Genomic DNA, 26,333 nt, shown 5'->3' with positions numbered 1-26,333 from the left:
CCCTACCCTCATTGTGCTGCAGTACCAGGTTATAATCTACTGAGTTGTGAGGAGTTAGGGCTCAAGCGGTTTGAAAGTTCCTTGGTTGGAGGGACGTAACAGTGAAGAGGTGACTCATTCCCAGTGAGCCAGTCTACTGTCTTAAAGTAGGTGTGCAGTGTGGAGATGTCAAATCACCCACATGGTATTGTGGGCAAGGGGTAGGTAAGTTTAGCTAGAACCTTATCAATGGATTTGTCAAAGGAGGGAATTTCAAGTTCCATAGAAACCAAGTCATCCACTATATAGTTAGTTCTAAGAAAACACAAATGTTATCAAATGTCCCTCCATTACTTGCAATATGTTCCGCCTTGACTATGTCTAATCGGACAACCGATAGGCATTGTTGTTCATGCCTAAACCTGTGAACAATTTTATTTTTTAAAGAATCCCCATCCTCTTCAGTATTATACTTTCGTTTGGGCACATTTGTCATGTATATTCTAAGGCCCATGTTTCTTTGTAAACCTGAATTGTGTTGTTCATTGATGTGATACAAGGATCTAGGATAGGTTATCCTTTCACTAAGGTCTGGTTTGCAGGAAATGCTCACATTGGGTTTGACATAGAGAGAATGTTGGAGTGGGTTATACTGCAGCGGCATCATGGGACCTGCATGTTTCACGCATAGCGGGTTAAGTGTAGGGGTTTCCTAGCACCACCGGTGTTCACTCTCTACCTCCCCCTTCGTGAAGGTGCACCGCCACCTCCCTGGCGCTTAGAACTATGGGGATTGTAATCGCCTGATTCCAGGAAGTGCGTCCCACACAGAGGTTGAAGTGCTGGCACTTTATAGCGCTGGAGCTGTTCACTCTCCACCTCCCCTTTCGTGAAGGTGCAGCACCACCTCTCTGGCGCTTAGAACCATGGGGATTGGAGTCGCCTGATTCCAGGAGGTGCATCCCGCACAGCTATTGAAGGGCAGGCGCTTCATAGCGCAGGGCTTTTCATTCTCCTCCTCCCCATTCGTGCACGCGAGGCAGCACTACCCTAGCGCTTAGAACTATGGTGCTTGGAGTCCCGTGATACCACAGGTTTGCTTCTACTAGTTTTATTGACAAACTGCAAACCATAGCTAAATCAATCTGGGAAAACCAAGCAGAGGCACATAGTAATGCGAAAGCATGCTGGAAAACATTGATCAAACAACTAGGGGAACAGTACACCAAAAGGTCAGGAGGCCCCGTACCAGGCAAGGGGCCACCCAACACCCAGATTGTAAGATCGCGATCTGGAAACCAACTCAACCATCTACCAATCTCCAATATATCAAATCTGAGGGCCCTCAACAAAGATATAAACAAAACTCTACGAAAGCTAGGACAAAGGGGAAACAAAACTAATCTACAAAAATTCCTTGCACAGTTAAAAGTAACAAAGAAAAAAATGGTCTGGCAAGCAAAAAGGGGAGCAGAAGATAATCCGTGGGCTAAGCTCTTGTATGACGCAAAGACAAATCAAAGCGCAAAATTCTGGCAAACAATAACTAACTGAGAGAATGCCAACGTGCAGGGTATCAACTCACACCTAACAGAAGAAATTTGGGCAGGCCTCCTTCTGGAACACTTCAACTCAAAAGGGGAAAGCCCCGCTACAGTCCTCCTGGACGAATTAACAGCATGGGCCAATGAAAAAGCCCTTATCCCCATCAATCAGACAGGTTTCTTAAAAAGGCACAGGGACCATCACAAATCTACTTGCCCTGACGCTATTGATGCACGGCGTCAAAGCAGCAAACCTCCCCCTCTTTTTTTGCTTCAATTACTATTCTGCTGGTTTTGATAGTATAAACAGGCACAAATTGTGGGCTAAACTAGTGAAGATGGGAATTTCAACAGCGCTATTAATGCAGATAATACTCCTACATACCAACACCTGGGTTTAAGTAAAGCTAGGAACCGGTGAATATCTGTCAAGGAGAATACCAACTATGAGGGGAGTGAAGCAGGGGTGCGTGTTGGCCCCCATGCTTTTCAACCTGTTTGTGGCAGATCTTTGGTCAGAATTAAACAACATTATCTCACATGCACCCAGGCTAGGGGGGCTGTCACTCTCCAACCTACTGTACACTGATGACGTCATGCTAATTAGCCGAACTCCAATCGGACTTCAGCACCTGCTAAATACAACTGTCAATCACGTTGCATCTAACGGTTTAACCATCAACCTAAATAAGTCAAAGATTATGCGTTTTAACCTGAAAAAGAACACAACCGGGTTTCACTGGAACCTGGCAGGTGCACCCATGCAAGTTGTGGCGGAATACAAGTATCTAGGGGTGACACTTGTCGAGAAAGGTACTTTCAAACCACAAAAAGAAGCCCTAAAACGGAGAGGAAATTCCATGGCAGTGGCTCTAAAATCTCTGAAACTTAAAACTGCCGGGCCAAGCTTTCTCCCCTTATTACAAGTTCTACAAGCAAAGTTAATCCCAGCTATCACTTACGGGAGCGAGTTCCTCAGGGGAAAAGATGAGGATACCTTGGAACAAACAGTGTTGAGATTGCAAGAATAATCTTCAGCCTACCAAATTATGTATCTCCCGCACAAATCAGGCTGGAGCTTGGTTTAGGATCTGAAGCTCCGATAAAAACTCTCTGAATTCCCATCAATGGAAAGAGATAAACTCAAGCCAAGCCTGCACCTAAGGAGATTACCTGACCACATCCATAAATTGCCTAAGCCTGAAGAAGCTCTGGGCAATAACAGGAACACAGAACAAGTGTCTGGTAAATAAGACAGTAAAAAGGCGGCCAGTACTAGAGGACAAAGAAGCACTCAGGGGAAGGTCTCACGGTTGGTGGGTGCTGCAGAGTAATACAAGCCCTGGCCCGCAATATTATCTGAGTACTGGCTTCAGCAGGAGACTAAAAGAGAAATATCTCAGGTTTAGACTGGTGAATTCTTCCTGTCCTACCGCACCTTCCACCATGGAAGCGATCTGCAGAAATAACTAAGTGCCGCCTTTGCTGGAATGCAGAAGAGGGCATCACACCTCTACTATGCATTTGCTGCGGACTGGCCTCAGAACGACTCTTGTTTCTGAAATCAATCTTTAACATCAAGAGGATAGGAACCTGCTGTCGGGGTGAGCCTCAGCAATGCCTACCAGTGCTAGGGGTTCACCCTTCTCTGCACAAGTCCTCAGACCAATAGAATAGAAGTTGGCACAGAAACTGGAATATAAAACAAAGAGTTAATTAACCTCATGAGGTGGAACTACATTCATACAGCACCCTTCAAGAATGTATGAAGTAGCACACTGAACAGAAGGAACATGGACCTTTTATACCCACACAGGGGCTCAAAAGAAGGCGGTAAAGTACAAAAAGAAGGTTTTATGTACATATAAGGTCATACAGAAAATGCACAGTCAAGAAGAGAGAGGAGCTAACAGTTGTTAATTCTAGCACATCCTGACAGTTACAGACTAAAGACAGCTGCATGGGCAGCTGCAAGCTCAACTGAGCATGTGCAGAGTAGAAGAAGCTAAATATAGTTTGTTCACAGGCAGAATACAAGAGCAAATAACAGTAAGGAAGGACAGAGCACATGGTGAGCACATGGTAGCACATGGCAGACAAGATGGCTGCCGAATACAGATGCCTTCAGGTAGATGCTAACCTCGATCGCTGCCAAATTACAGCACTGCAGGCAAGCAGTGAAGGCTTGCTTTGGAGGAGGAGACATACAGCTGGCATGCCGGTTCCTGCAATTTAAGGGGGCAGTAGAGGAGAAATTGAAGAAATCCGGTGCACTATAAATAGCTCCAATTAAGGGCTCACCATTCCCTGGAATTGGCATTCTTTTAGTGAGGTAACGTCTAACAAAAAAAGTTTCCCGCTCACCACACTGAGAACTACTGGGCACCCGAGAGGCCACGGACCTGTTGCATCTCTATTACAAAAATGGACCATAACTCTGATAAATGACACTATTAATTTAAATTTTAAATATAAATGTACCTCTTAAACTCTATTAACTTATGTTTTTATATTACATGTTTGGGACTAAGGAAAGACCAAAGCTCATCAGATGAATAGACATTCTGTCGGAGCAAGGCACAAGCCAACCGAAAAGGAAACGCTGGACTAGGACAAACCTTCCAATATTTCTTTCTTTTTTGTTGTTGCATAAATGATGAAATTGTAGTGTACTTTCTTTTATGAATTTTCGCTTTGAGCAATTTCTTTTTGTAAAGGTTTTTATGAATTTATACAATAAATTACATGCCCCCAGATGCATCAAGCATCCATTTTGCGATTCCTTATTAACGAAAAATAAGGATTCGCTAATAAGGAATAGCAAAATGCTATACATAAAGAAATCGCTAAAAACAATGCGATTTCTGAGAATCTGCCCCTTTGGGACTAGATTTTCCTTTCATGCATCTGGGCCTAACTTACTTACTCTACTAGTATTATTAGAACATGAAAATATCCACATTGATTATTATTGTAAATAGGATCATGAAGGTGTACATTCTAACCGTTATTGCAGTACTGAGATTCCTTTAGAGCGATTTGTGTATTTCAATATACCAGATTGCAGATCAGTATCATTTGAGAGGTTGTAAAAAAAGCTGTTGAAAACAACACATGTCAAACTGTACAGCAGAAATGGCTTCTCGTATCGTGATTAAGAAGAGTGGAAAATACGTCATCTAATGTTGCAAAGATGCAAACCAGATGGCATGAAGGAAACACTGATATCGCCAATTTAAATATGGTCAAGTTACTATAGGATGAAATACTTCTGCTACTGTGGGCATTATTCACACGAAGGAGCAACTGTAACATGCGGACATTATCCAGTTTATCTAAAAAATAGAAGAAATTGGATTAAATGTAACAATACGTGTCTTACATTCAGAGAAAAATTGATAAGAAACTTGAGAAAATATCTGTTATTTCTGGAACCAAAGTTCTAAACATTGTAGGATTTTGAACTTTAGAGAATGCTATAGAAATACAGATTTTCGTTTTGAAATGATAATGTGTTGTCGTTCGGCCCGAGAAAGGTGACCACCATGAAAAGCTTTTCAAATATGTGGTGTTACCGCTGCAGGAAAACGTTGTTCTTTACTTAACGTATGGTGGTCTGTCTATTTATTTTCAGAATTCTATTTCCCTCCTCTATGTAACAATTGAGTATAGTTGTATTTAAAATTATTTGCAGCATGTTGTGAAAAATAATTACTGCTCTTTCTTTACAGATGGCAGCACCCAGTCAGTCAAATATCATTGGTTCTATAGGTGTCATGTAAGCAGTAAGGATAGGACACCAAATAAAATGAAAGCATACATCTGATAGGCCACACAGCGTAAACTACTCAAAAACATTAAGGTGCATATTCTCAAGGCGATATCGCCACGTTAGCGGCACTTTTCTGCCACTAAAGGGCGAGATTTTTATCGCCATATTCACAAGCTGCCGTTAACAGACGTTAGCGACAGCTTTCTGGCGATAGCTGCTGCTAATAACATCGCCAACGATGTTAGCGACAACTAACACTAATTATATGCAATGTAGGCGTTCCCATGTTAAAACACATGCTAACCCCACTTCGTGATATTCTCAACAATCGCTCGGACCGGCGATGCGATAAAAAAACACATGCTAAGTCCCTCTAGCTGCTGGAACTTAAGACCTGAAAAAGTAGGTCTTAAAAATGGTGATAAATTGTAGTATATAACAGAGACTATCCCAGAGCCTCATCTGAAGACCCACTGATGCCATGGAGGTACTAATCATGAAGCTTGAAGCACCAAGAAGGCCATAACAACCACTGCACATCTCCCAGGACCACCACCGAGGCTGCGCCGAATTAGACAGCAGGTCCGTCCTCGATGCCTCAGCCTCACAGACCTAATGCCAGAGGATGTTATTGCCCACTACAGGCTCAAACGGACATCCATCCACCACTTCCTGACCCACATAGCCCACAGGCTGACTGCACCAACACAGCGGATAACCAACATCCCTCCACAAACAAAGCGCCTGGCTGTACTGCACATGTTGGCCTCTGGTACCTTTCAACCAACAACTGCCAGAGTCAGAGGAGTCTCACAGCCAGCCCTATCAAAGTTCCTCACAACTGTCTTGGATGGCATCATCAGCCTGATACCCCAGCACCTTCACTTCCCCAACTCTGCACAGGAACAGCTGGAGACCAGGCCAGGGTTATATGCCATAGCTGGCTTCCTGCATCTGTTGGGGGCAATTGACTGCACACATGTCCTACTTGTGCCTCCTGCCGACATTGTACACATACCGCAACAGAAAGCACACACATTCCATCAATGTGAAGGCAATAGTGGACCACTGGGGCCTGTTCACCAATGTCGTAGCCAAGTTCCCAGATAGTGTGCATGATTACAACATCTTCCGCCAGTCCATCATCAACCAGCGCTTTCAGAATGGCAAATATGGAAATGCACTGCTCGTTGGTTAGTAATAACTGAACACACCTCACACCTCAACTCCAAAATTTTGGAACTCACAACTGTGAGAATGCACTCGTTCCAAACTCACATACAACATGCCAATCACATGCCCACCTACCAGACACAACAACTAAAGTAACTATGGCAAATGGGGCCAGCCATGTAGACAAACCATCCCCAAAGGCATAGCACCTCTGCCACACAATTGCAAATATGGGGAGAGGTGGGAACCAAATATGTGCGATGGAGGTAGTCGACCTATGAAGAAATAATTTACACAAGGACGAGTGTGGCAGCGGTGTGCTGGACAGTCTTGAGTGTGCAGAGTACAGACATGTCCATGTGGTCATATAGAGCGTTTACATTGTCCAGCCTGATGGCAATGACAGCGTTGATGACTGACCTACCTGACAGGGGTGGGAACCATGTGAAGGTAGCATGGGGGATGCAGAGTCTGTCAAACCTGCTGCAGGCCACTGCGTAGACCTGTTTGTACATGGATAGGGGGGAGTTGAGTAAAATGCCTAGGTAGCTAGAGTTGTTGTGTGGTGCTGCCAAAGGCGTTGGCCCACCAGGTGTAGCCACTTGCTGATGGGGTGGTCACAAGGATGAGGACTGTTTCCTCTTTGTAGAGCACCCCCAGCTGTCGAACATCCATGTTGCAACTTGCAGCAATATTCCCTGGAATCCCAGTCTGGTGTGTGTGGGTGCCTTGTTGAGGGAGAGTATGAGCTAGGTGTCCTTGTAAATGGTGATGTCCAATGGTTCCCTTCATGTATCTCCAGTTCTACTCCAGGCATCTGAAGATGCATCTGTCATCTTGGATGTTGTTGGTGAGAGAGGTGGCATTCATAGCACGCTGTACGTTGGAGTTGCATATTGGGGCAAGTGTGTATGCACAGTTGGAGACACATGTGTGGACATTACAGACAGTGCTGTTGGCGTTGCCTGCAGCAGTGTGGGTGTTGCAGTCGATGGTGGAGTATACCAGATACTTGGTGACTCTGCTCCAGTAACTCTGTGTGGCGCCAGCTGTGGGTTTGGGTGTCATGGGGTTTCACGACGAGGAAGTGTACACTGTGCTGGTCACACCATGGACGTTGAGTGGTGTTGATGAAGTGGATGCAGCTTCCACATGTGAAGATTGGGTCAATGGTGTGCTCTGCCTTGTGGCTCAGTATTGAGAAGAGTTGGCTCAGTTCGATGTTAGCAAGCACCTGCCAGAGGGTAATGAATTTGGAGTTGTTGTGGTATGTGAGGTGGAGACTCAGTTCATGGATGAGTACATAGTACATAGAGTAGACGATGTGGTGTGTGATGATGTTGATGGTGATTGCAAAGCATTCCTGCCCTCTGTGTGCCCTGCAGGTAAGGGTGCCACTGACTGTTGCTTTGCGGCAGGTCTGGATCGAAAGTGCAGGTGTTGTGCATTGGGGAAGGTCTAGAGGCAGCAGCTAAACAGAATGTGAGCCATGTCTAGTGTGGCCCATTGCCATCTAAACGTTCTCCTGGCGTTGACTGTGAGGAGTGTGGATGAGTGGTAGCGCTAGATGTTAGGAGAGACAGGGACCCTACTGGTGTAGATGTCAGGCTTGCGGATATGTGCAGACAGGCCCGACATTGGTGCGCTGTTGGAGTGCTAGTGATGCAACCGCACAGCACACACAAGTAAATAGGCTCGGGAGGAGGGAGGAGCAGCTGTGAGGCAATGTAATTAGCATTGATGCTCATCATTTTTTAGAAGCTACACAGGGTAATCATTAATCCCAAAGTAGCACCAATCACACACCCCAAAACAATTAACAGTGCCCACACAGCATGCATAACTACTAATGGACACATCTCTCCATTACATGTTACATGTGATCAAGGATATGCACTCACCCCATGGATGATGACTAAGGGTGGGCGAAGCAGGCGTAGCGCCTCTACGAGTATTTCCACGGAGTTGAAAAAAACTCAGTGGAAATATGCTACGCTACGCTACACCCCCTCCCACCTCCCAAAGTCCTTTAACAATTATTTAAAAAGGCACTTACCTGTTGTTTGCCGCCTCCCCTGCCTATGAACGCCTCGTCCTGCTCCTCACGTCTTCAATAATAGAAAAAAAGCTACGTTGTACGTCTGACGTGCGTGCGCATGCGCGTCAGATGCAGGAAACCTGCTCTTGCTTACAAGAAGCAAAGCAGAATTGTTTTTGGGCAAGGGGAGCTGCATGTTAGCAGCTCCCCTTGCCCAAAAGCAATGCCGGCTTCGTCAGGCGGTGACGAGCTGGCTGGGACCGTGGGGGCATTGGTGCTCCCCATATGGTTCCCAACATGAGGGCCACCCGGGGATGGAATCCCCTGGGCCAGAAGTGGCCCGAGAAATGGGGGCCATACGGCCCTACTCCCTTTAAAGGTTTGGCAATGCCCCGGGGGATGGGTCCCTGGGGCCAACAATGACCTCAGAAGGGGGGCCACCTTTTTTGGACCCCCTCCCCCCAAAAATAAGCAAGGCTGGCCAGGCCTCGGGGGATGGGGGATGGGGTCCCCGGGGCCAGCAGTGGTCATGGGCAGGGGGGCCACGCGGCCCCCCTTCTGGGAAAAATATTTTATAAAAATAAGGCAAGGCCCCTGGGATGGGGTCCCCGGGGCCAATAGTGTCCCAGTGAAGGGAGGCCACGCAGCCCCCTTTCTTTTTAAAAAAATAAATAAAAAATGCTCAGGCCCTGGGGGATGGGGTCCCCAGGGCCCAAAAAAGGACGTGCGTTTGCAGAGTGGTGTAAAAAGGGGGCATTGCCTCGGAACACTCAGCAATCCAGCTGTGTGGAGCTTACTAGAGGTATTTGGAGGGCTAATTGGCCCCCAGGGACTCTCAGGAAGTAAGGGGACTTCCTTATTCAACCAAGAGTGTGCCAGGAGGCGCGTTTGCAGGGTTGTGGACAAAGGGGGCGAGGACTGCGTCCATCTCTCAGCAATTCCACTGTGTGGGACTTACTGGAGGTAACAGGTAGGCTAGTTGGTCCCTGACCACCAACAGCAGCAAAGGGGACTTCAATCCCCATCCAAGAGCATGCCAGGGAGCGCGTTTGCAGAGGGGTGGGCAAAGGGGCTTCGCCTGCTATGAGAATTTAGCAATTCTGCTGTGTGGGACTTACTGGAGGTAATAGGAGGGGTAGTTGACCACAAGGCTGTCCTTGGGGGCCAACAACCCCTCTTGTTACCTTCAGTTAGTCCCACACAGTGGGATTGCTAAAACGTCTTCAGAGGCCACGCCCCCTTTCTCCACCACTCTGTTAACACGCCTCCTGACAGACTACGGGATGGGGAATGGGGGATGAAGTCCAATTAACTCCTGAGGGACTTTGGGGGCTAAGCCCTCCTGGTACCCCCTGTAAGTCCTACGCAACAGAATTCTTGAGGGCTGGTCGGAGGCCCAGCACCCTTTCTCCATCACTCTGCAAATGCAGCTACTAGTTAAAGAAGCATTTATAATGTAATTGGTTTTGCATTTGCAAGAGTTAGAGCTATTGGCGTTGTAAATGTAAAAGTGTTTTAGTAATGTTTCTTGGAGTGGACTGGATGTAGGTTTTGTGTAGTGGAATTCTGTGATATGTTGTGCAGTGAAATTATGTGGATAGAAAGTATGTGGTATTTAATGTGTTGGAATTATGTAGAGTGGGATTATGTGTTATGGAGAGTAATTGTGTTGTATGATAGTCTGTGTTGTGGAGTTGTAACATCAGGTTTAGTCTTCCTCATTTCCATAGAAGCTAAACTATGAACTCAATGAGACAAAAAAAGAAGGAACTGCTGAGGAGCACTTCTGGACCTAGTCAGAGGTATGAGCAGGGCCACTGGAAATATGTGACTGAGTCTGTTTGGCTGCACCGACTTTTGCACAATTATACATTTTCCGCATTTGCCACATAAGCCATCATCTGCTGCATAATCTGCAGATTTGAACAAAAAAATAGTTTTTAGCTCAAACGTTACCAAAAATGAAGCGACAAGTGTTACAGCGTGGTAGAAGGCCCTGTGCAAACCTAGAATGGTCCCCTGTTACTTATTGCTAAATGTGGGTATTAAATTGGCACTATTGGTGTGTAAACCACTCTTGCTTCTTTCTGCGCTTCTCTTGCCGCTCTCTACATTTCTGTTGCTTCTTTTGGCAACCCTCATGTCTTTTTCACACCACTCTTCCCTCTTTCTGTACCCCTCTTCCCTCTTTCTGTACCTCTATTGATTCTTTCTGTATCCCTCTTGCCTCCTTCTCCACCCCACTTCCCCCTTACCACATCTCTGTTGCTTCTTTATACACTGTTCCTACTTGTTTCTGCACCTCTCTTGCATCTTTCTGCACCTCTGTTGTGTCTTTCTGTACCTCTGTTGGTTCTTTCTGCACTTCTCATGCTCTTTCTGCACCCTTTGTGTCTTTCGGAACCTCGCTTGCCTCTTTGTGCACCTGTTCTAGCTTTTTCTGTACTCCTCTTGCTTCTTTTTGCACATCTGTTGGTTCTTTCTGCACTGCTGTTGCTTCTTTCTGCACCTTATTTGCCTCTTTCTGCACCCCTCTTTTCTCTTACTGCACTTCTTTTGCCTCTGTCTGCACTTCTGTTCCTTCTTTTTGTACCTCTGTTGGTTCTTTCTGCACTTCTCCTGCTCTTTCTGCACCCTCTGCGCATCTTTCAGCACCTCTGCTGCTTCTTTCTAAACTTTTCTTCCTTCTTTCTGCACCCCTCCTTTCTGTATCTCTCTTGCCTCTTATGTACCACTCCTACCTTTTTTACACCCCTCTTGCCTCTTTTTGCATCTCTGTTTTTGTACTGCTCCTGCTTCTTTCTGTACCTCACTGCCTCTTTCTGCACTTCTCTTGTTTCTTTCTACACCTGTGTTGCTTCTTTCAGCCATTCTCTTGCCTCTTTCTCCATTTCTCTTCCTTCTTTCTGCACCCCTCCTACCTCTTTCTCTTGCCTCTTTCTGCACCACTCTTTTCTCTTTTTGCACCTCTCTTGCCTCTTTCTGCACCCCTGTTCCCTCTTTCTGCACATTTCCTGCCTGTTTCTGCACCTCTCTTGCCTCTTTCTGTACCTCTGTTGGTTCTTTCTGCACTTCTCTTGCTCTTTCTGCATCCTTTGCGCCTCTTTCAGAACTTCTCTTGCTTCTTTCCATACTTCTCTTGCTTCTTTCAGCAATTCTGTTGCCTCTTTCTGCACTTCTTTTCCTTCTTTCTGTATCCCTACTGCCTCTTTCTGCATCTCTGCTGCCTCTTTCTGCACTTCTCTTGCCTCTTTCTGCACTTTACTTGCTTCAATCTGCACCTTTCATACCTGTTTTGGCACCTCTGTTGCTTCGTTCTGCACTTCTCTTGCCTCTATCTGCACCTCTGACCTAGAGGTAGTTTTAACCCCTGCCCTATTATGTACTAGGGCCTTACAGGGGAGGTCATGCCAATCACAGGGGTACTCCAACCCATAGTGTACCCTAGTGTATGTAGGTGTTTTCACTTATTCTAAGTATCTTTCAGCATAGCACTGGCTCTGGGCCTGGTGAGTCAGAGTCAGTTACCACCAGTACCAGTCAGAAATAAAGTTCGGGCACAGGATGACTTTGCAAAAAGGACTCCTTATGCACCTCTGATGGCTCTTTCTACACATCTTTTGCTTCCTTCTGCACATTTTGTCATCTTTCTGGACTTCTGTTGCCTCTTTCTGCATTTCTCTAGCTTCTTTCTGCAGTTCTTTCCTCTTTCTGCACATGTCCTACCTCTGTAGGCATAGTTAGAAATTAGCATTAAAAAAAACCTTTGAAATTCACTGAAAAAAACATAGGTTTCAAGGACATTATAGTTAGGAATTAGCATTTAAAAAACCTTAGAAATTAACTGAAAAAACTATAGGTTTCGGGGATGATATAGTTAGTTGGACATTTTACTCATACAAAACCAGAGACATTTGGCCATTATAGTTAGTTCAACTAACTATAACTCACACGCCCACAATGCACTGCTGATGACGTAACATATCACATCATTCATGACATAGTCATTGACATCACTGATGACATCTCAAATGACATCATCCACGTGATAATCTGATGGACCTCCTCATACCCTAATATAACCTTTGATACACCCACTATAAAATACAGACTACCATTTTCGAAACCATAGACACACCAATACCAGTTACTACATACCCACTCAATGATTCCTAGGTCTACCCACACATCTACTCATTCACACATACAGTCACTCATACACGCAGTCACTCATCAATACAGCACTATCATATACACTCATTCCCCTAAACAGACACTCACATACCACCACTCATCCATAGAGTTACTCACATACCTAGTCAGTCATTCAAAGAATCAGTCACACTCCCATTTACTTACCTATACAGTTATACACACACCACCTCACTTTATTTATACAGATACCAACACACTTACTCTCTTATAAAATCACTGATACAATCATATACTCATCCATAGAGCTACTCTCACAACCACTCACTCTCACATATGGTCATTTATATACTCTAACACTCACATATACTGCCTTTTACATATGTAGTTACTCAAACATGTACTACTGAGAAATTCATTCACTAACCAAAACCCCCATACACACACTCACCCACCCATACAGCCCTTCACAGATGCACTCTTGAACCCATACACCCAGTGAATCACCCACTCACACATCTATGCACAAATGGCCATTGCTGGACTTTATACTACCTCTTACTGCTCATTTCTGACTTCTATGTTGCCTCTTTCTGCTGGTTGCTGTTATTTTGCCTATTTCTGCTTGTTTCTCTCCTTTATTTTTCCTCTTTCTGCTTGTTGCTGACCTTTATTTTCCCATTTTTGAAGCAGTTGCTGACCATTATTTTGCCTCTTTCTGCTCGTTTTCGATTTTTTCTTCTGCCTCTTTCTGCTCGTTTCTCACCTTCATCTTGCCTCTCTTTACTCGTTTTTTACCTTTATTCTGTCTCTTTCTTCTAGTTTCTAAATGCTTTTGCCATACCAGTTACTTACCTGGGTTCTTGATCTAAAATGATGGGGCATGTGGAAGTTAGACCGCCTGCCTAATGGCTGTTACTCTGTTGTCTCTGCACATACATCTTTGAAACTGTACTTGGATTGGAGACTTTATTAAAAAAAATGGGTGACTAGCGCAAGAGGCACCTTCTACCCTTTACAGGACAGCACAGGAGTGATACTATTATTTGGATAAAGTGGCATGTGCAATTTTGCTGTTTTATCGTCATTGAACTATGCACTGAGACCAGGATTGAATCGGTGAATTTTTAAGCACGCTTCTCACTTGTGAGAGTCTCAAGGCGCTGGTGGTGGGGGAGGAACTCCGGTCAGTCGAAGAGCCAGGTCGTGAGGGTCTTCCTGAAGATGTGCAGGGTGGTGGTGCATCTGATGTCAATTGGGAGCTCATTCCACGTCTTGGCTGCAATGTAGGAGAAGGTTCTTCCACCTGTTGTTGCTCTGCAGATGCGCGGAGGTTCTGCGATTACCAGTGTGGCAGATCAGAGGTTACTTTTGGGTACGTGAAAGGAGATTCTGTCGATGAGATAATGGGAGGCACTTGTAGGAGTGGGTGAGCATCTTGAAAACTACTCTCTTCTCGACAGGGAGCCAGTCGAGGTTGTGCAGATGTTGGGTGATGTGTTTGTGCTGGGGAATGCCGAGGACGAGCCTGGCTGCGGTGTGGTCTGGAGTTTGCAGAGCAGAGACTTATTGATCCCAGCGTAGAGGGTGTTTCCGTCGTCCAGTCTGCTGACTATGAATGCGTGGGTGTGTGGGTGCCGGTCTTCCTTGAATCAGGGGGATCCATTTGAAGATCTTTCGGAGGATGCAGAGGGTGTTGAAGCAGGTGGAGACAACGGCGTTGACCTGTCGGGTCATAGAGAGGAAGGAATTGAGTACGATGCCAAGGTTTCGGGCATGGTCCGTGGGGTGGAGGGTGCCAAGGGCACTGGGCCACCGGGTGTTTGTCCTATGGGGAGGGGCAGTGTCCGAGGATGAGGACCTCTGTCTTCTCAGAGTTGAGTTTCAGCCAGCTGTTGCTCACCCAGGATGCAACGTACATCATTCCTTCCTGGAAGTTGGTTGGTGGTGATGGTGTCCTTGGTGAAGGAGAGGATGAGCTGGGTGTTGTCGCTGTAGGATATGCTGAATCTTTCAACATTGGATATTCAAATTCTGGAAGCGCAGCGCTTTTGGAGAAAATGTATTGTCTCACACCTGTTCTCAATAATACTTGTTAGCGGGCGCATGGCTTTCGGAACCCACTGGTGTTCATCTGGAATTCTTCAACATTCTTCAAATGGTATTCAGTCTTTGGTGTGCACTCCACTTATGCACCTTCACCTCAGAGATGTCTAATTTTTAACATCGTGTGTGAAGGAAACAAAGAACACCCTACTGACGAGGAAACAGGGTTCATATAATATATCAAAAACAATGGTCCCTGTGAAAATAGTAGGACAATAACACTAATACTTAACATAATAATATTTGTTAAGCACAATGGCAATATATAGGGAGAAGATGCCCAGGTTCAGAAGAAAGAATCAGAAAGCCCAGTACGTAGAATGCATTTATATTTAGCTCCTGACTCCCTGCTAAAAAAGCTACAAAGAATTCAAGTGATTGCAGCTAAGCTGGCACTAAAGAGACAGCGCAGAGCTTCTGCCTCGCTCGCCTTGAAGGACCTCCACTGGCTACCTTTGGCACAGAGAGTCCAGTTTAAAGCACTTTGCATTGTCTATAGGGCAGATCATGAAATGAGGCCTAAGCCCTTGCAGAGGAAATTCTGTTGGTACTCTCCTACTAGAAACTTCCGCTCTTCCTCGGCTAATCTGATGTGTATCCCCCATTTCAATAAGGCGTGACTAGGAGGAAGATCATTCAGTCTGGTAGCATTCAGGCTCTGGAATTCACTACCTACTGAGATTAGACAAAGTGACACCCTACTGAAGTTTAAAAAGACTTTGAAAACCAGACTCTTCCCATAAAACTAACTGTTAGCATTTCTTAGACTTTCAGTCACACACAGTGCATTCTTAATGGTAATCCCAGCGCCAGGATACCAGTTGGGTGGCAGCCACGCTATATAAGTGTATCATACAATACAATACAATACAATTTACGAAGACAAATTCTGTGGTAATAGAAAGAAGTTGTACACTGTCCCAAGTGAAAATAGAACTTATATAACAAGTGACACGTTGTGACGAACAATAATGTTTCTAAAATACAAAACAGCACAAAGCGACCATCCAATCAATTTGCAATATTCATTCACAGCCTCCTGTAACAATGACAGAGGCAGAGTACAACATTCCCTTTACAAGCGCGTCAACGGCGTTTCAGCCTCTCATGGGGTATGAGGTCACATCAGGACCTACAACTGAGAAACACCTGAAATCAAATAAAGTAGGAGAGGCAGACTCCATTACCTGGGTTTAGATTGGTATATTGTCAGAGCGGTAAAGTGCACACCCATAAGATAGTGACACCGTAGAGTTAAGGGAAAAGGGTTACTTACATAGGGCCCAGCCGGACACCGTTTGAGAGGAAACATACAATTTTTACAAAAAGGATTAGTTAGTTGGAATGGATATTAAACATGTAGAATATTTTTTCACAGAGTGGTGGTAAATCACGGTAGAGTCTAGCGAATCGGCCATCTCGAACGCTAGTACTATCTGCCCTTTACATGCTATCAACAACTTTTTTTGGCTATACAATGCACTCAGGCTGATACTCCTCACAGTGGCAGACGCTTGCAGCCCTCCAGTTTCCTACCACGGTTCTGGATCTAAAATGATTAGGCACTTGGGAATTGGGCTGCCTGCCTTATGGCTGGTACTGCGTTGTCTGTGCAAATACATCTTTGAAACTGTATTTTGATTGGAGACTTTATTGCAATTATGTATTGCCATTCAAATATTAATTTTCTGAGACAGGAAGCATGGGATATAAGTATGGGAAAGTTTATTAACACTCAGTTACTACTTTTTTATTTCTGTATTATTAAAATTAATTAATTTAAACTATTAAAAAATTAATTTATTATGTATTGCTTTTCAAACATCAATCTACTGGGAAGGGATAGAGGGGCTAATGGTGGGGTAGTGGACTAATATTCAGGCATACATTTTAATACCTGTGTATTAATAATTTAAAATAAAAGAATGCATTGCCCATTGAAACACTATCCAACTGGGTTAAGATACTCAACTATTAATTAATACAATCACTTGGCATTATTTAATTATATGTATTGGCTTTTCAAATAATAATTAACAGGGATAGGATATAAGGGATAATGGTGCATAGTGCATTATTACTCGGGTATTAATTTTAATATCAAAGTATTCATTGAAATAATTTTACGAACATTGTTTAATTTAATAAAATAATACAAAAAATCATAAATAAATATTATGGTTAAAGAAAGTGTATACCAATTTTTTTAAATAATAACCGTTTGTCTTGCAATAAAGTAAACATTTTAATAATTATTCATTCACATATTTAATATAATGAAATAAGGAAAATAGATGCAGTTTTTGTAATTATATTCATTACGTCATATAGTAAATAATTATTTAAAAATCTATACAGAAAAGAGAATACAAATCGTTTAGTTAAATTTTTCAATATTAACAAACAAATATAAATATTTTTAATAAATATTTTAAATAGAGTTCCCACGATTTCCCATAGATAACAATGTAAAAATGTGTCCTTTTTTATTTCTACAAAACTCCATTGACATATGCGCTTGCATTTCTATTTCTACATTCCGTGAAGCATTGCAGAGGAGATCAGATGGAATACAAAGTTGCTTTTTGGGTAAGCCTTTTTAAACTTTTTAAAAACACATATATGTTAGATTATTTAATGCAAAGAGAGTGAAGGAGGTGCATCAAGCAAATTATAATAGAAATGTTTAAATTAACGTGTTTTAACCAGACTTAAATGCCCACTGTTGGTTATGTTATCATGTTTGCTTCAAGATTTTGACAACTTATTTAAAAAGCAAACAACATCTACAAAATTATAATAAATATATAATCTCATTAATTGTTTTGTTTATTTTAAAATAAAAGACATTTTTTCATCACTTTTTCTTTTTCACAAATGACTAGATAAGAATAGAGGAGAGAAGATTAAACAAGAAATTGTTGAAGCAGCAGAAGTATAGATCAGTGGGAAGAGTAAAGACTTGAAGAGGAAAATTCAGAAGAAACTAAATTTGAAAATATGTACAGAAAAGCATTTTTAAAGAAATTTTGATGAAGAATAAAAGAGTGAATGACAGCGTGTGGAATTCTCGAATCAGGGATTAGTTGGCATTGTGACTTTTAGTGATTGCAAATAAAAGGAACATCACCAAGAGTAGAAAAAAGGAAATATCTCCAGGTATGGGTAATTTTTGTAATTTAATTGTTTTAATGTAAAAAAAAAATATATCAATTAGAAATATATGTACTAAAGCAAACTGTAAAGTAAGCAGTAGGATGTTTTAAGTTGATAATGATAAATGTGTGTAATGTTTTCCAGGTCTTCTGTAGCCCTGGGGCTGCAGGTTACCTGTTAAAGATTGTGCCTGTCTGGTTTCCTGGAAACTTTGCTCCTTCTTCAAATTTTTTAAAACATGATATAAGTTGTTTAGATAGCCAATCCATGTTTCCTCAAATTTGTTAAGCAAAAGTGATAATTTCTCTTAATATGGCAGAAAGTATTCTAATTGTACAATTGTAGAGTAGTACTCGCCCACACTTTCAGGAGGAGCAACATAGTTCGTTTTTTACTTTGATTTTTATTTTATTGCTTCTCATATAGTTTTAAACTAAGGATGTTTTTTTTTTATTGTACGCCAATATTCCTGGGGTCAAGGGAAAAACATCCTTGAATTTAGGTAGTGGGTATCATTTAATTGTAGTGTTAATCATTTGGATTTCAAAGTCAAAAACAATTTGTCCTAGGGCTTTTTTGCTAATGTTGTCACATTTACAACTGACAGTTTGCAGAGATCTATTCTGTGCTTTTAGCTCAGCTATATATTTCGAATGGGCTTGAGTCACTCTGGAGAGGATGGCAACCTCTGCCTCCAGCACCTCCGTCCGGTTACAGATATCATCTAATTCTGTCTCCAGGCGACTGGAGATCCATGCCAGAAGAAATAATCATAAATTTCACAAGACACCTGAGGGGGCAAAAAACGGGGATGTTAAGTCTCTTGTGTGTAAACTCCTCAGGAAAGGGGTGTTAAAAGATACCAGACATTGATCTTGAGAAGGAAATACAGAGGGCACACAGGGATCCTTTTTAGGCAGCATCCTGATAGAAAAGCCCCAAGGATAATTTTAGTGAATTTCCGTACATACGCGGTTAAGGAGCTGATATTAGGCAGGGCACTCGCTGACTCGTCTCTTCAGACTAATGCAACAAAATACCTTATTCGTTCTGATGTAGGGAAAGTTATAGTGCAAAGGTAGTGGGAGCTAGGGTCACAAATGTCAGACCTAAGGAGCCTGGGTGCACAGGTGCAGATGAAATTCCCGGCTGCACTGAAGGTGATGTGGAGGAACAAAACCTATAATTTCACCTCTCCGCAAGAAGTTGATACATTTCTTATTAACATGAAAGAAACCCAACGCTAGTATAATTTCCTCTCCTCTCCCTTAAATGCTTTATGCTCTATGACTGAGAATTTAGATTCTAATCTGAATTAGATTCTGATACACATTAATAGAATAGAATCTCCTCGCATGCAGTCTACACAGAATAAAAAAAAATAAAAAAAGGGAAAAGGGGGGTTGGGAGGTATGGGGGGCTAGGGCGATATAAGGTATAAGGGGGAATAAAACCGTTAAAAAAGGGCGATATAAGGTATAAGGGGAAATAAAAACATTAAAAAAACCTTATAAATAATGATTTCATTCCACACTAAGGAAGGGCACAGTTTTCTTTTTTAGTCTTCTATTTATAGAGGCAGATCCTAAGTTGGAACAAGAGAGTTCCCGATAGGCGATAAGATCACCAAAGGACACAAGGGGGGGGGGTTCCTCAAGGGAGGTGGGTGGGTGCAGGGGTGATGGGATTAAAAATGGGAAAAATCATTCCTCGTATAGCCATGAATATAAAGATAAGGTGCAATTCCCGGGTGGGAAAAGAATGGAAGCAGAACTTAGCTTACTCCAGTAACTCTAGATGACCAGTACATTTAATAGAATAAAAATTGTTAGCTGGAATGTGAATGGGTTAAGGGACAGCAGGAAAATGTCTAGAGTCTGTGAATTTTTGAATAAATCAGGGGCCCATATCTGCTTGCTTGAGGAAACTCACTTAGAGGCGCAAGAGTGCAGGGCAGCATTTGGCAAGTATAAGTGGGTCCAGGACCTTCTCTGCTCTGATCAGAGTGGAAACACAAGGGGAGTGGCAATTGTAATCCGTGCCAATGCCGGGATTAAGGTAGAGAAGTCTGAGACTGATCACTCGGGTAGATGGTTGGCTGCATCATTAGTAGTAGAAAGCTCACCATTAGCATGCGCAGTGTATTATGGGCCCAATCAAGACTCTCCAGGGGCCTTGCTGAACCTAAAAGCTAGTCTCACGGCTTTGGCGAATCCAATTATTATAGGAGGGAATTTTAACCTGACCCGAGCTCAAAAATATTATTAAAGATTTTAACCCACTAGATATCTGGAGGATGAAAAACTGTAATAAAAGTGACTTTTCTTTCTATAGCCGCAGATATGGGCACCACTCTAGAATCAATTTTTTTTCACTAGATCAGGTCCTTTTTCCTACAGTCGATAACATATTATACATTCCAGCCTGCTTTCTGACCATTCTATGGTGGAACTAACAATCAAGCTCAGACATGGGAAACAACAAAGAAGGTGGACTTTGGACAGGTCTATACTTTTAAAAGAGGAGGTTATAGACGACTTGGAGATCCAGGTAGAGGACATTTTTAGACTGAACTGCGGTACTACAACTGATCAAGTTGTATGGGAGGCCTTTAAGGCCTTTTTGAGAGGATCCCTGAGCGCACTAATGATATGCAGAAATAAATCTAGAAGGAGGGTGGAAGAAGAATGCCTCTTCAAGATCAAGCAAAAAGAACAGCAGCTCCAGAGGGCATCTGTAGATCAGCAGAATAATCTACTACATATACAAAGTGAGCTAGAATCTCTACGGGCAGAATATCAGGCACACCTAGACAAGATACTTAAAGATAGATGGGATGCTAGTAAATTGCAAAACTTTTCCTATGGGGAAAAGTGTGGCCGACTTCTTGCCTGGAAAGCTAGGACAGATAGGGTCAGAAACCAGATTAATAATCTATCCCTCCACAGCACAGGAGTCATCACTTACGACGATGATCAGATACATGAGGAGGCCAAATTATTTATGCAAAATCTTTAGAAAGAAGAGAACTCTTTCTCATCTCAAGGAGCAGAAGATTGGTTAAATCAGCTTGGGCTGCCTCAGCTAGTAGAGTCGGATAGAGCATTTTTGTGCTCAACTATAAAAGAGGGTGAAGTCCGAAATGAGATTAAAAAAATGACCAAGGGTAAGGCAGCCGGCCCAGATGGGCTCCCAATAGAGACATATCTGATAGGATTAGAGAAAGTGGTCCCAGTTCTAACGACCTTGTTTAACAGAATATACCTTTCAGGTGAGACCACCCCAAAAACATGGTCAGAGGCCACAGTCACTCTGATCCTGAAACCTAATAAAGACCCCTTAAAAATGGAGTCTTACAGGCCAATTTCGCTGCTAAACTCTGACTATAAAATCTTTGCAGGGGTCTTGGCAGCAAGAATGGCAAGAGTCATCAAAACCATAGTACATCAGGATCAGAGAGGCTTTATCCCTGGCAAGCAGTTAAATGAGCTAACTTTCCAAGCCATTGCAGCAATAGACGTGGCAACAGATAAGAAGCTCCCATTGACCCTGGTAGCCATCGATGCCGCTAAGGCTTTCGACCAAGTGAACTGGTCGTATCACAAAGCGACCATCCAATCAATTTGCAATATTCATTCACAGCCTCCTGTAACAATGACAGAGGCAGAGTACAACATTCCCTTTACAAGCGCGTCAACGGCGTTTCAGCCTCTCATGGGGTATGAGGTCACATCAGAACCTACAACTGAGAAACACCTGAAATCAAATAAAGTAGGAGAGGCAGACTCCATTACCTGGGTTTAGATTGGTATATTGTCAGAGCGGTAAAGTGCACACCCATAAGATAGTGACACCGTAGAGTTAAGGGAAAAGGGTTACTTACATAGGGCCCAGCCGGACACCGTTTGAGAGGAAACATACAATTTTTACAAAAAGGATTAGTTAGTTGGAATGGATATTAAACATGTAGAATATTTTTTCACAGAGTGGTGGTAAATCACGGTAGAGTCTAGCGAATCGGCCATCTCGAACGCTAGTACTATCTGCCCTTTACATGCTATCAACAACTTTTTTTGGCTATACAATGCACTCAGGCTGATACTCCTCACAGTGGCAGACGCTTGCAGCCCTCCAGTTTCCTACCACGGTTCTGGATCTAAAATGATTAGGCACTTGGGAATTGGGCTGCCTGCCTTATGGCTGGTACTGCGTTGTCTGTGCAAATACATCTTTGAAACTGTATTTTGATTGGAGACTTTATTGCAATTATGTATTGCCATTCAAATATTAATTTTCTGAGACAGGAAGCATGGGATATAAGTATGGGAAAGTTTATTAACACTCAGTTACTACTTTTTTTATTTCTGTATTATTAAAATTAATTAATTTAAACTATTAAAAAATTAATTTATTATGTATTGCTTTTCAAACATCAATCTACTGGGAAGGGATAGAGGGGCTAATGGTGGGGTAGTGGACTAATATGCAGGCATACATTTTAATACCTGTGTATTAATAATTTAAAATAAAAGAATGCATTGCCCATTGAAACACTATCCAACTGGGTTAAGATACTCAACTATTAATTAATACAATCACTTGGCATTATTTAATTATATGTATTGGCTTTTCAAATAATAATTAACAGGGATAGGATATAAGGGATAATGGTGCATAGTGCATTATTACTCGGGTATTAATTTTAATATCAAAGTATTCATTGAAATAATTTTACGAACATTGTTTAATTTAATAAAATAATACAAAAAATCATAAATAAATATTATGGTTAAAGAAAGTGTATACCAATTTTTTTAAATATTAACCGTTTGTCTTGCAATAAAGTAAACATTTTAATAATTATTCATTCACATATTTAATATAATGAAATAATGAAAATAGATGCAGTTTTTGTAATTATATTCATTACGTCATATAGTAAATAATTATTTAAAAATCTATACAGAAAAGAGAATACAAATCGTTTAGTTAAATTTTTCAATATTAACAAACAAATATAAATATTTTTTATAAATATTTTAAATAGAGTTCCCACGATTTCCCATAGATAACAATGTAAAAATGTGTCCTTTTTTATTTCTACAAAACTCCATTGACATATGCGCTTGCATTTCTATTTCTACATTCCGTGAAGCATTGCAGAGGAGATCAGATGGAATACAAAGTTGCTTTTTGGGTAAGCCTTTTTAAACTTTTTAAAAACACATATATGTTAGATTATTTAATGCAAAGAGAGTGAAGGAGGTGCATCAAGCAAATTATAATAGAAATGTTTAAATTAACGTGTTTTAACCAGACTTAAATGCCCACTGTTGGTTATGTTATCATGTTTGCTTCAAGATTTTGACAACTTATTTAAAAAGCAAACAAAATCTACAAAATGATAATAAATATATAATCTCATTAATTGTTTTGTTTATTTTAAAATAAAAGACATTTTTTCATCACTTTTTCTTTTTCATAAATGACTAGATAAGAATAGATGAGAGAAGATTAAACAAGAAATTGTTGAAGCAGCAGAAGTATAGATCAGTGGGAAGAGTAAAGACTTGAAGAGGAAAATTCAGAAGAAACTAAATTTGAAAATATGTACAGAAAAGCATTTTTAAAGAAATTTTGATGAAGAATAAAAGAGTGAATGACAGCGTGTGGAATTCTCGAATCAGGGATTAGTTGGCATTGTGACTTTTAGTGATTGCAAATAAAAGGAACATCACCAAGAGTAGAAAAAAGGAAATATCTCCAGGTAAGGGTAATTTTTGTAATTTAATTGTTTTAATGTAAAAAAAAAAATATCAATTAGAAATATATGTACTAAAGCAAACTGTAAAGTAAGCAGTAGGATGTTTTAAGTTGATAATAATAAATGTGTGTAATGTTTTCCAGGTCTTCTGTAGCCCTGGGGCTGCAGGTTACCTGTTAAAGATTGTGCCTGTCTGGTTTCCTGGAAACTTTGCTCCTTCTTCAAATTTTTTAAAACATGATATAAGTTGTTTAGATAGCCAATCCATGTTTCCTCAAATTTGTTAAGCAAAAGTGATAATTTCTCTTAATATGGCAGAAAGTATTCTAATTGTACAATTGTAGAGTAGTACTCGTCCACACTTTCAGGAGGAGCAACATAGTTCGTTTTTTACTTTGATTTTTATTTTATTGCTTCTCATATAGTTTTAAACTAAGGATGTTTTTTTTTTATTGTACGCCAATATTCCTGGGGTCAAGGGAAAAACATCCTTGAATTTAGGTAGTGGGTATCATTTAATTGTAGTGTTAATCATTTGGATTTCAAAGTCAAAAACAATTTGTCCTAGGGCTTTTTTGCTAATGTTGTCACATTTACAACTGACAGTTTGCAGAGATCTATTCTGTGCTTTTAGCTCAGCTATATATTTCGAATGGGCTTGAGTCACTCTGGAGAGGATGGCAACCTCTGCCTCCAGCACCTCCGTCCGGTTACAGATATCATCTAATTCTGTCTCCAGGCGACTGGAGATCCATGCCAGAAGAAATAATCATAAATTTCACAAGACACCTGAGGGGGCAAAAAACGGGGATGTTAAGTCTCTTGTGTGTAAACTCCTCAGGAAAGGGGTGTTAAAAGATACCAGACATTGATCTTGAGAAGGAAATACAGAGGGCACACAGGGATCCTTTTTAGGCAGCATCCTGATAGAAAAGCCCCAAGGATAATTTTAGTGAATTTCCGTACATACGCGGTTAAGGAGCTGATATTAGGCAGGGCACTCGCTGACTCGTCTCTTCAGACTAATGCAACAAAATACCTTATTCGTTCTGATGTAGGGAAAGTTATAGTGCAAAGGTAGTGGGAGCTAGGGTCACAAATGTCAGACCTAAGGAGCCTGGGTGCACAGGTGCAGATGAAATTCCCGGCTGCACTGAAGGTGATGTGGAGGAACAAAACCTATAATTTCACCTCTCCGCAAGAAGTTGATACATTTCTTATTAACATGAAAGAAACCCAACGCTAGTATAATTTCCTCTCCTCTCCCTTAAATGCTTTATGCTCTATGACTGAGAATTTAGATTCTAATCTGAATTAGATTCTGATACACATTAATAGAATAGAATCTCCTCACATGCAGTCTACACAGAATAAAAAAAAATAAAAAAAGGGAAAAGGGGGGTTGGGAGGTATGGGGGGCTAGGGCGATATAAGGTATAAGGGGGAATAAAACCGTTAAAAAAGGGCGATATAAGGTATAAGGGGAAATAAAAACATTAAAAAAACCTTATAAATAATGATTTCATTCCACACTAAGGAAGGGCACAGTTTTCTTTTTTAGTCTTCTATTTATAGAGGCAGATCCTAAGTTGGAACAAGAGAGTTCCCGATAGGCGATACGATCGCCAAAGGACACAAGGGGGGGGGTTCCTCAAGGGAGGTGGGTGGGTGCAGGGGTGATGGGATTAAAAATGGGAAAAATCATTCCTCGTATAGCCATGAATATAAAGATAAGGTGCAATTCCCGGGTGGGAAAAGAATGGAAGCAGAACTTAGCTTACTCCAGTAACTCTAGATGACCAGTACATTTAATAGAATAAAAATTGTTAGCTGGAATGTGAATGGGTTAAGGGACAGCAGGAAAATGTCTAGAGTCTGTGAATTTTTGAATAAATCAGGGGCCCATATCTGCTTGCTTGAGGAAACTCACTTAGAGGCGCAAGAGTGCAGGGCAGCATTTGGCAAGTATAAGTGGGTCCAGGACCTTCTCTGCTCTGATCAGAGTGGAAACACAAGGGGAGTGGCAATTGTAATCCGTGCCAATGCCGGGATTAAGGTAGAGAAGTCTGAGACTGATCACTCGGGTAGATGGTTGGCTGCATCATTAGTAGTAGAAAGCTCACCATTAGCATGTGCAGTGTATTATGGGCCCAATCAAGACTCTCCAGGGGCCTTGCTGAACCTAAAAGCTAGTCTCACGGCTTTGGCGAATCCAATTATTATAGGAGGGAATTTTAACCTGACCCGAGCTCAAAAATATTATTAAAGATTTTAACCCACTAGATATCTGGAGGATGAAAAACTGTAATAAAAGTGACTTTTCTTTCTATAGCCGCAGATATGGGCACCACTCTAGAATCAATTTTTTTTCACTAGATCAGGTCCTTTTTCCTACAGTCGATAACATATTATACATTCCAGCCTGCTTTCTGACCATTCTATGGTGGAACTAACAATCAAGCTCAGACATGGGAAACAACAAAGAAGGTGGACTTTGGACAGGTCTATACTTTTAAAAGAGGAGGTTATAGACGACTTGGAGATCCAGGTAGAGGACATTTTTAGACTGAACTGCGGTACTACAACTGATCAAGTTGTATGGGAGGCCTTTAAGGCCTTTTTGAGAGGATCCCTGAGCGCACTAATGAT

General features: G+C 41.8%; 1 protein-coding gene across 6 annotated transcripts in view; it reads right to left on the bottom strand.

Annotated features, from left to right (window-relative positions):
- The window catches only part of LOC144761611 (potassium/sodium hyperpolarization-activated cyclic nucleotide-gated channel 1-like), a 1,852,618-nt gene that overhangs the window by 438,105 nt on the left and 1,388,180 nt on the right, over positions 1-26,333 (bottom strand). The gene's annotated exons all lie outside the window — the stretch shown is intronic.

Source organism: Lissotriton helveticus, chromosome 6 (assembly GCF_964261635.1).
Source record: "Lissotriton helveticus chromosome 6, aLisHel1.1, whole genome shotgun sequence".
NCBI lineage: Eukaryota > Metazoa > Chordata > Amphibia > Caudata > Salamandridae > Lissotriton > Lissotriton helveticus.
Note: the sequence above shows the minus strand (reverse complement) of the source record. Positions and strands in the feature narration are given on the sequence as shown.